General features: G+C 34.3%; 2 long non-coding RNA genes across 3 annotated transcripts; one reads left to right on the top strand and one right to left on the bottom strand.

Annotated features, from left to right (window-relative positions):
- The first annotated feature begins 618 nt into the window (after positions 1-618).
- On the top strand, positions 619-2,048 carry LOC149535674 (uncharacterized). Of its 2 annotated transcripts, none has more exons than XR_016356916.1 (3): positions 619-760; positions 1,392-1,502; positions 1,737-2,048. It is a non-coding gene; the product is annotated as an uncharacterized LOC149535674 (long non-coding RNA). The 2 variants fall into 2 exon arrangements; XR_016356915.1 differs by having other exon boundaries at positions 760-890.
- An 8,855-nt stretch (positions 2,049-10,903) lies between these two features.
- On the bottom strand, positions 10,904-11,310 carry LOC149535673 (uncharacterized). The gene is made up of 2 exons (XR_016357785.1): positions 11,123-11,310; positions 10,904-11,003 (listed from the first exon to the last, which is right to left on the bottom strand). It is a non-coding gene; the product is annotated as an uncharacterized LOC149535673 (long non-coding RNA).
- Between the last annotated feature and the right edge of the window lie 273 nt (positions 11,311-11,583).

The following is an 11,583-nucleotide window of genomic DNA, read 5'->3' as shown; positions in this document are numbered from 1 at the left end:
TCAAAGTTCAAAATACTTAATACAAACTCCCTTAGGGTTGAAACCATGAAAAGTGCCTCTGAAATAGGAGTCATAACTACTGAAAATGATGATTCACCTTTGAAAAAGGTCCACTAAGCCATAAAGAGACTTATGACTCACTAAAATTGTCCTCAAAAGACTCAAAATGTTAATAAATGACTCCAAACTGCCAAGACAAGGTCAAAATTCGACCCCACATTTGAAATGACTCAAAAACCCATAAATATACTGTCCATGACTTTAAATGATAGGAAAAATGCCTGGTCAAGGTTCAAATTTGACCCCACATTTGGCTCCTATAACCCTTCTTATGATTTAGTCTTTCCTAACATTTTTCCTCCTTTCCCTCTTTAAGCACGTCATTTTATAACTTAATGACCATGACATATGAAAAAGTCTATCAACCTTTATTTTTTCATGAAGAATAGAAAATATTCAATGATCTATAATGATATCATTAATATTTTCTTTTTACAACTAAGACTTATACAAAAAATAAAGGGAAAGTTTATTAAAATAATTAATAAACTTACACATATGCTATAATACCTAAGTCCATATGAAAAATGGAAAATAAACTCTTGGCTTGTAAAAAATGAGGCCAAAGTGATCGGACTTCAAAACTTAGGTAAAATGATTGAGGGCATTGTATTTACCATTTACAACCCTAAAGTTGATCATTCCGCATTTGCATTTGCTTGGAGAGGACTTGCGGCTAGGGTTTGACAGTCGGCTTGAGGTCGGCATTTTTTCCTTTCTGTTGGGGACATTTTGCTACAGCCACCATGTTTGAAGGTTATCTTGGCGATTGCTTCTTGTTGTCAATTCATTTTGAGCTGCCATGGTCTTCTCTGCTTTGCTTGTTGGAGGTAATACATTTCATCTCTGTTATTTTCCTATCGCTATTTTGGAAATCTCCATGTGTGAAAGGATTTTGAATCCGTTATGAGATCTCGTTGTTCATTTTACTTGTTAAGCATATATATTTTAAACCGCCATGCTTTGAAGGTTATATATCTATTATGTTTTTACTTGCTCAAATTCATTTCGAGCCACCATTTGGATTTTTTGTTTGATACAAAGATTTTTTGTTGTTTGAAAGTCTCCATTATTGGAAACATTTGGAGTTTTAGCCGACATAGCATTTCTAACCCTTCTGCTGGAAATACGAGTTTTAACTCTCCTCTATTCCTGCTTATTGATTTGAGGTCCTGGGTACATTTTGGTGATAACTAGTGTTGAACCTGAGCCGCCATGAAAATTTGTTGTTTCTCTATAAGTTGGACATATTTAATGCTTGTGCCATGACTTTTATTTTTGTTGGGCTCATCTTTTTGAATGAAGACATGACTTGGGTTTTCTCTTTCAAGGCCGCCATGCTTGGGGTTCCTGTGCATTTCTATGGGATCGCCATGCTTGATCATTTTGTTGTTTCTCTGAGATTTAAACATCAATTCTCTTTGAAGGCTACCATAATAAAGGTTTTCTTGAAATTTACTTTTATCTGAGCCACCATGGTTTGAAGTTTATCTTTGTGATTACTTCTTGCTGAAACTCATTTTATTATTAGTACGTTTAGCTTGCAGCTGCAGTAGATTTTTTGATCTGCTACTATAATCTGTTTGCAAGAAAATGTAATCTACTTTGAATACGCCTAGATTTTGAGGTTTTCACGTCCTCCATTCACTAGCTTTAACTTTACTGTTTGAACAAAGGTCTGCATTTTTCCTTTAAAGGCCACCATGCTTGGGGAAATCTGTGTATTTAAAGAACTTTGAAACTGCCATATTTGGATAGAGTTTTTTGTTTTATGAGGCTGTGTGAGTTTCTTTGCATCCAATGCATGGCTGTGCATTGATGGTGACTGCTGCTCCTCCTTTTCCTTTTCAAATGTTGTCACTTTCTTTCCATGCATTTTATTTCTTGTAATTCACAGTTGAAAGGAATTAGCAATCATATTTCTAAATGTACTGTACAAAGCCGCCAAAGTTGAAATAAATGTTTCACCTGAAGTCGCCATTGTCTTACTGTTGTTTTTGTGATATTTTGGGCACATATTTTATTTAGAAATAGCATAGTCAACATGATTGATTTGCTCTTACTTTGAAACCAACATTCGGGAGCAACTAGCATATTCACTTTAAGCCACCATAGTTGATATGACTTGTTCAGCTGTAGCTATCTTATGAAGTTGACATTTTCAGAAGCTACTAGAAGCCGCCATTTTTGAAATTAATGCTGGAAACCACCATGATATATAAATGTTTTACTGTTGACATTATATCTAATATATTTCATAGTGCTAAAAATGATTACTTTTCTTCTTGGAAACGGAGTGTTTTATGCAGTGTTAGGGGACTCGGACTCGCCTCTGACTCGGAAAGGTCAAAATCCGACTCAGACTCGGACTCGGCGACCGAACTTGGCAAGGACTTGAAAAATTGAAAAACTCATGAAATCCAAAGATTTTTAAGGATTTTAAGATTGTTTTTTGCATCTTTTAGTCAATTAACATCAAATACACAATAATTGATATAAACAGAACCTACTTAATACACATACACAATTTTGCATAGATCACATAAGTATAAAAGTGAATTTTTGAAGGAAAAAAACTGAATAGCCACAATATAAAGTTATAAACTATAAACTAATAAACATAGTGTCACTCCAATATCAAAGACTCAAATTTCTACAACATTCATGGATTACAAAATCCATGGTATCAAATTCAAAGGTTCAAAACATATATCAAAATAACAACTAGAGCCATCCTCTATGTCCTCCTATGAGTGCGCCTAAGATAAGTCATGGAAGACTCTAGAGCCATCCTCTCTGCCTATGTCTGAGGCTGACCCTGAACCTCCTCCTCATCCTCATCATCATTATCCTCCTCACGCATATAATCCTCGTCATCAGCCTCGGATCCATCACTCCTAGCCTCAAAGTCCACTCTGTCTCCTCATGCTCTAGCCTCCTCAATTGCCTTCGCTACTGCCTTAGCCTCTCGATCAACCTGATCTACCCACTCCACATCTTCATCACTGAAGATAGGATCATCCACTTTTGTGTTCCACTCTGCATGAGAATCAACATTCTCTAATACAATTGGAGTTGTATCGGTGCCAAGGATCTGTCTATGGCGAAGGCGAAGGTTGTAGTGAACAAAGACAAGATCATTTAATTTTTGCACTGCCAACCTATTGGGCTTCTTTGAGTGTATGTGCTCAAAAAGACTTCAATTACGTTCGCATCTTGATACACTAGATGGTTGGCTCAAGATGCGAATCGCAATCCTCTGTAAATTTGACACCTTTGTGCCAAACATCTCCCACCATGCATCTGAAACAAGAAATTTTTGAATCATATCAATAACTTTGAATTTATCAAATTAAGATGGTAATAGAATTACTATTACAAATTAGGATGTAGAAATTAGAATCAAAGATTTTTAGTGTTTACCAGGCATCAATGCCGTCTTATTTCTTTTGCACAACTCTCATGCAAATAAGTCCCCTTTAGCTTTCTTAAATAGCTCAATCTCACGGACTATATCTGTGCTAACTGCTGAATTAGGTGACATTCTCTCAATAACATCGTAGAGGCCGCTCCACACTTCATCATCAGCCTTGAAATGTGGGCTGAACTGGTATGTTGGATTAAGGAAGTAGGCTGCTGCATGTATAAGCCTGTGAAGTAGATTGTGCCATCGTCTATCAATGACATCCCATATAGGCCCATACCTATCTCAATTCCCTACAAAAAAAGTGTGAATGGCCTCCTTCACCCTATCCATGCCCTCATAAATGTAGCCCATTGAGGGCTTCTCTCCATCAGCTGTTCGTAGGAGAACAATAAGCGGCTTTACAAATTGCAATTATTATGAAAGTTGGAAAAGAAATAATCAGCTTTAAGTTTTTTCTTTAAAAAATGAACAATAATTTATAATATAATTTCATAAACAAAATAAAGTTGAAATGAGGACAAAAAGAAAAATTACCTTCATAATATCAGCAATAGGTGTCCAAAAAGAGGGCTCGTCAAAAATATGATCAGCTGCAACAATCCCTGCAATGGTCTTTGCATATGAGGATGCAAGCCACTCCTCACTAACAAACATACGTCTCAAACCTCCCTTTGAATCAAGCAAGGATTTCAATGTGAGGAAGTTGGTTGCAAATCTAGTGACCCCTGGACGAGACAACTCTCTTTGCTCATTGTGTTTCCTCATGAGGTTGAGGACCCGTGTACGATTATATATGAATTTGCATACACTCCTTCTTCGCTCTATAACTATTTTGATCCAAGGGAGTTTACCAAGATCCTCTAACATGAGGTCAATGCAATGAGTGGCACAAGGGGTCCAAAATAGGTGAGGGTGTCTCTCCATAAGAAGCTTTCCTACAACAACATAATTTATTGCATTATCAGTAACTATTTGCACCACATTCTCCTCACCTACATCCTTTATCACTTCATCCATTCTCCCACAAAGATATTCAACATTCTTTGTTTTTCCCGAGGCATTAATGGATTTCAAAAAACCGTGGCACCTAAAGAAAAAGAAACAAATTAGTATAATGATTAATGATGAATCATAATTTATAAATTCAAAATTTATAAACTTAATCACTTAAGTACAAGTTCTACTTCTAAATTTTTAATGTCTAAAACTCTAAGTACAATTATAGTTTACCTGATGAAGAAACAAGAAAGTTGAGGAGTGTTCTACTCCTTTTAGTCCAACCATCAGTCATGATGGTGCAACCTTTTTTCTTCCACACCTCACGCTGCTCCGTGATTTCAACTTGTACATTAGCCACCCTTTGGTTCAAAATAGGGCCTCCTAGCTCTTTAGCACTAGGGGCTTTGAACCCCGGATCACAAACAGCAACAGCATCAATTCCAATTTGCCAATAAGGGGACCTAAAAAAAATAGAATAAAATTTCAAGTTAAACAAATTAGTATATTATAAATAAATTTGAAAACAAAATACAAATTAAAACAAACAAAATAAACATATTATTGAAAGCTGAAAGTTGAAAGCTGAAACTTGTAACTTTGAAAGCAAGAGAAGACTTAAATTTAAATTTACATAAATAATTACCTTGCTGCATTGAATGAAATGTTGTTGTAGATGAAGAAGACCCAAGCGCCAATTTTGCATAATCATGTTTATCCTTGTTCCAACCCATGCCCTCAAGCGATGGCTGTGAACCTGGAGCCGTGCGTGAAGCAAACATAGAATCAAGTGTCGATTTTTGCTTACGAATGCGAAGCCCAATGCTCACACTCGTAGAAGCAGTGGTATCCGTAGGTGGAGCAGTGGATAATGGAGAGCGAAAATTAGAAGACCCTTGTTGGGCTACGGCTAGTTGTGCCATTTCTTCATGTTGCTTCTTTTTCAATTCTTTTTGCTCCATTTTTTCCTCTAAAAGAGTTTGGATGTCTCGCATAACATCTTGGGGTACATCTTTGCATTTTTTAGCATCACGTCTTGGTATATGTGCTAGGTGATACTTCAATCTATTTATTCCTCCCCCATTATATACCACACCACAATGCCAACATGTAACAACTCCCTTTTTGTGCCTCGAGATGGCATGTTTCCAAGCCCTATCCCTTGCTATTGCACTTGGGTCTGCATTAGGGTTAAATGGAGGCCTATTTCCACTTCCCTCACCTTTTTGTTGAGACATTATATCAAATTTCAATAAGTTATTGTTCGCTGTCAGCCTGCTGCAATATGAATGTAAACAAAATGAGAAGTAAAAAAAATAGTAGACTAGTAGTAGAGAGTAGAGACCAAACAAATTTAAACAAAATGAGAAGTGAAAATACTTTAAAAATATGAATGTAAAAGTTTAAAACATAGTATAAAACAACACAAACAAATGCAACAATAAGTTGTAGCTTACCTCTTCAAATTTGCACAAACAATGGAAATGCAAGTTTGTAGAAAGCTCCTCTCAATGCTTTAATGCAAGCTAGGAAGATGCACAAACCATTAGCAATCAATATGGGAGACCAAACCGGTTTGTTGATTTCTCTCTCAAAACTCCAATATTCTTTTCTAACTCTTTCCTCTCTCTTGTGAGCACAAGCAAATGATGGAATGACCTTTTTAGGTCAATAACATGTTATAAAAACCAAAAAAATCCAATTAAACAAAGAATTTTATGTTTTTTTTGCCTTTTTACTTGTTACCCGCCGGTGAGAGTATTGGCATCGGGACTCGCCGAGTCAGGTGAGTCCATGGACTCGTCGAGTCAGGCAGGACTCGGACAGGACTTGGCAGAGTCTGAGTCAAGAGGCAGTCTGCTTTAAAACACTACCCAAACTTTGTGCCCAAATTAGAATGATCCTGATCTGAACAACTCAATTCAGTTCCAGATCCTGGTGTCTCTATAATTGGTGTTGTGTTTCTTAAATTTTCAATACCCACATGATATTGAGATTCAATCAATACTTCCTATTTGTTTTTAGAATTCTGATCCATTCAAATTTTGACATGTCGAGTGTTTAAACTCTCTAACAAAATTGATACACTTTAAACCTTTGCCTTCCACATTGTGTTGGATTATAATTCAAGCTTTTTGTTATTCTTATGATTTATCTAACATTTCTCGATAAGTACATAATAGATGCTTCAATTTACTCTTCCTCTGTTGTGAATCTTATCTGAGTTTGGATTCTCCTGAATCCAATCACAATTATGACTTACTTTAAATTTGTTCAACTGAGATTTTTCTCAACTTTGTTATTAATATTAATTACTTGGTTATTATTGGATGTCTCACCAATCAACATTACAAAAAGTTATATCTATTGAACTAGAACATAAATTTATTTTGATTTCCTTGATACGAATGAATTGGTTTTTAAGATACTTATTATCTTGGCAACATACTCACATTCTCAAGGCTGGAGCAATGGGTGGCCAATTGTTAAACTGGAAACTACTATCAAGTTCACCTGCATGCAGTCTCTCTTTTCAGTGTCTGTTTTCCTACAGAGTATATAATAGAATGGTAGGAAGAGAAAGAGTAGAACCAGATCTAACCCTACAACTATAAAGGTAGATCCACTAAAAAGAAGGTAGAAAATCTCATCCGAAGATATAGTTGGTAGTGTGTCATCTTTGGTAAATTATTGTATTCAACCCATGCTTCAAACCTATCCTACCGTAGAGTTGTTTGGATTTCCAAACTTAATTGTTCTGTACTCAATAGGATAGATGCAAGGACTTCCAACCCCATTTTCAGCAGGGTCTTACTAAATTGAATAGGGTGAACTCTTCCTATATAATCTACAAAGAAAAGTTCAACACTGGTTTCAAGTTTCAAGGCCAATTCAATCATTTAATTGAAGGTAGAAAGTGATCTTGGTTTTGCAGCAGAGAATCACATGCCACAGACATAGGCCATCTTAGTAGACAACATGTTTAGTTCTTCCATAAATGAGTGATGCTGATCGTAGTGCCATAGATAGAGAAAGTGGGATCAACGCCTATTAATCATCCTAGATGCTAAATGTGATATCCCCTTCTGGAAATTAAATTTTATATTAGGTTATAATTAATCACTACAATATAAATTAATGAAGCTTGCAAATGGGGTTGCAAGCTTTGGGTTTAACTGTGGAGGAAACTTCGTAGTTAAGCGCGCTCAGGCTGGAGTAGTACTGGGATGGGTGACCTCTCGGGAAGTCCCGGTGCTTCACCCCTGTGAGCATCACCTAGATCCAATGAGTGCTAAGTGTTCCATTTATTCTCATGAGAGATGGATTCATGTTGAATCACTACTCATGAAACATGGGTCATCGAGTTTGACTAAAAAATCACACAGTTAAATCCTGATATTCACATCACAATAAATTAATGAAATTAATATTATTGCTAAGCAATATAATAATCAATCATTATAATTTATTAATATCAATATTGATCTACATTAATATTCTTAAATCTATCAAGATCCAAGCAATCAATTGTAACTAACAATATTAACCATTTCATATTATCCATACTACTGAGATTATCCACAACGTGTGAAATAATATACAAATCTGTAATATTATTGACAATATAATAAACAATCTATATTTCTTAACTAATATAATACATCTACATGTCCTTTCATTGAGGTCTCATGATTCTGAATAAACTCCACAAAAATCAAACAAATACTTACAAACTAGCACGGTAACAACCATACTATGAAGATAGCCTATCACATATGGATAATGATACGATTAGGTTAAGAGAAACTCCAAACAGTGGTTACAAGCATCGATTAAAGGAGTACCAATATAGACATATATCCTCCTAATTGATAGAGAAACTAAATGAGTAAGTGTTACTAATTTAAAAATTTGAATAAATAGAGGGGCATAATGTTAACAGCAAATTGCTAGTTGGAGGTTATAATAATAATATGTACGATTTGAATAGACAAGATAACTAATAGCCATTAGCTATGAAACGCTGTGATATCTTGGAGAGAGATGAGTAAGAGATAAATCCCTTAAAACGAACTGCTGTAACTATTCGATTAGCAAGATATATTGTGAGAGGCAATCTCACTTCAACCATCATTGAATAGGGAAGGAACATGAGAAAAAGTGACACTGTGAATATACAGCAGACAGGATGAATAACATTTACCGCAGACTTTGGATTATCTGCCGTTACATAGCTAAGAAAAGTGTGACATCTGAGTATACCAATTAAGATAGTCAGCAGCACTACAAATTATACCTATGTGATTGGGAAAACAAGACATAAGTATTAAGACAATTAGGGCTACCTATAATAGCACCAACAAGAACAAAGTAAGGTACGACTCGATGCTCTTTAGTATGAAAGTTATAAAATAATTAATAAATTGAGAATCATTAATAAATGAATTTGGATATATATATATATATATATATATATATATATATATATATATATACATATATATATATATATATATATGAAGGTGAGTTTATAGATAAAGGATTTATTTATATTATCGATATATGTAAATACGTAAGTAAACAATCTAAGTCTATGATGTTACCAAGGAGGGGCTTGTATAAATCCAAACAATGGATATTTGTTCCAAGATAGGGTAGGGATCAGCAACCCTAAGCGCCTTGTGAGAAAAGTCCCAAGAAAGGCTAAGGGCTTGGATCTATAAACCTTGAGGGAGCTGATTGCAGTTGGTATCTAGGCAACTTGTATAACACCTACTCCTATTATTGAGCCCAAACGATAAAAAGGTAAGAATGGATGATAATAATTTGTATAGAAAACTTAAATATAGTAAGATGAATGACTAATCCTATCAAGGGGTATTACAATCCAAACTCCAATCACAAATCTAAGATAAATTAAGTAAGGTCCCAACAAGGAACATTACATTAATGATATTTATACATTATAGCCCTTCAATTATGAGGATCAACACATACTTAGTCATTTATCCTATGTTCCATCTAGTCAACCAATGCATTTATCAATCAATCAATTCTACCATAGATAGGACAAATTCACATCTTAACCCATATCACACCTTCTAAAAGTTGTCTTCCAATTAGATAGGACAAATTCACATCTTAACCCATATCACACCTTCTAAAAGTTGTCTTCCAATCCTTTACATTAATGTTCTTGAAAATAGATTAATACATATTAATTGTTAATTAGTTTTCGCATTTTCTTCTATTGAAGTTGTTGAGATTCCCTTCATTATGCTTTCCTGTGTTGTTCGAGTATATTTTCTCTATTTTTATATTGAAATATGTTTGAATTTTAATTGACATTGTAATGTCTTAGTTGAACTTTTTTTCAAAATATGGACGTAAGTTGGATTTACTGATTTGTGCAAACTAAATGAAACTATCAGAATATCAAGATTAAAAAGAAACCCTGATGTCGGACAAAAACTAATTGCATGTAATTTGAAAAACATAACTGTACAGAACCTGTTTTATTTCGGATAATAACCGGGCTGTGCACTCACCATTTATGGCTCATTCAAATTACGAATCTTCATTAAAACCTGTATATTCATATTGCCCCAAATACTGCTCTGCAATCACTTGATCGAGATACAATCTGTAAAACCCGAGAAGATGTTTGCACAAACATCATAGAATGCCCTCAAAAGGCTAGAAATGGCTTACCAAAAAGATTATAGAAATCTAAGAGAATTATTTTCTTAAGTATCAAGAAAGTCTGCACAAAACCACGCAATACCTACCAAAATATTCCCGAACGCCCCATTTCGTGTTCTGCAATTGCTTCATAAAGTTACAATCTGTAAAATCTAAGAAAACATTTGGTCAAACATCATACAATGCCTTGAAAAGACTAGAAAAATCTTACCAAAAAGATAATTAAAATTAAGAAAATTATTCACACCAATATCAAAACAATCTACACAAAACCATCCAATACCTATGAAAATGTTCTTGGGCAAATTTTCATTGAAATTTGTTCATTCAAATTGCCCCATCTCCTGTTCTTCAATTGCTTCATAGAATTATAATTTGTAATGATCAAAGAAATGCTGCACAAATATCATAGGATGCTCTGAAAACGTTAAAAAAATCTTAGAAAAGAAATTATTGAAATGTAAGATAATTATTCACACAATATCAAGGAAATCTACACAAAAACATGCAATACCTACCAAAATGTTCCCAAACAAATATTTACTTGAGACCTGTTCGTTCGAATTGCCCCATCTTCTCTTCCACAATTGCTTCATAAAACGTTTATACAAATATCATGAAATGCCCTTACAAAGCTAGAAAAATCTTTACAAAATATTTATTCAAATCTAAGAAATTATTTATGGAAGAATCAAGAAAATCTGCACAAAACCATGGAATACCTATGAAAATATTCACTAAAACTTGTTCTATCACTCATTCAAATTGTCCCATGAACAGTTCTGCAATTTCTTTATGGATTTATAATCTGTAAAATCTGAGAAAAATGTTTTCACAAACATCATTGAATGCCCTGAAAAAATAAGAAAACTCTTTGACAAAAAGCTACTGAAATCTACAAGAATGTTCCTGAAGAAATGTTCATTAAAAATTTACATGCAAAACCCGGACAATGGCAGCTTGAACAGCCTGAAATTGTGGTTACGCACGAACATGAACATGCAGTGCGGAAAATGCTCCTTTCCTGTGTTTTAGTAACGGTACTTTCTATTTTCCTTTCCTGTGTTTTAATAACGGTACTTTCTTTATTAGTTCCTGCCATTCTTTATTAGTGGTTACGCACGAACATGAAAATGCAGTGCGGAGTGCTTTAATAACGGTACTTTCTATTTTCCTTTCCTTGTTTTAATAACGATACTTTCTTTATTAGTTCCTGCGAAAGGCAGGGAAACTAAATTTAAACTATTGGATCTCTCCAATTTCTAAAACCAATTAATTTGTCTATTAAGATTTCAAAATTATTCTGAGATCAAAATTTATTATAAAATTCAGATTTTCATCTTATTTAATAAAAAACAAAATACCATTAAACTTATTGTTCTGCATCCTAAAAGGCA

Source organism: Cupressus sempervirens, chromosome 10 (genome assembly GCF_028749045.1).
Source record: "Cupressus sempervirens isolate cs-2001-9-10 chromosome 10, ASM2874904v1, whole genome shotgun sequence".
Classification (NCBI taxonomy): Eukaryota; Viridiplantae; Streptophyta; class Pinopsida; order Cupressales; family Cupressaceae; genus Cupressus; species Cupressus sempervirens.
Note: the sequence above shows the minus strand (reverse complement) of the source record. Positions and strands in the feature narration are given on the sequence as shown.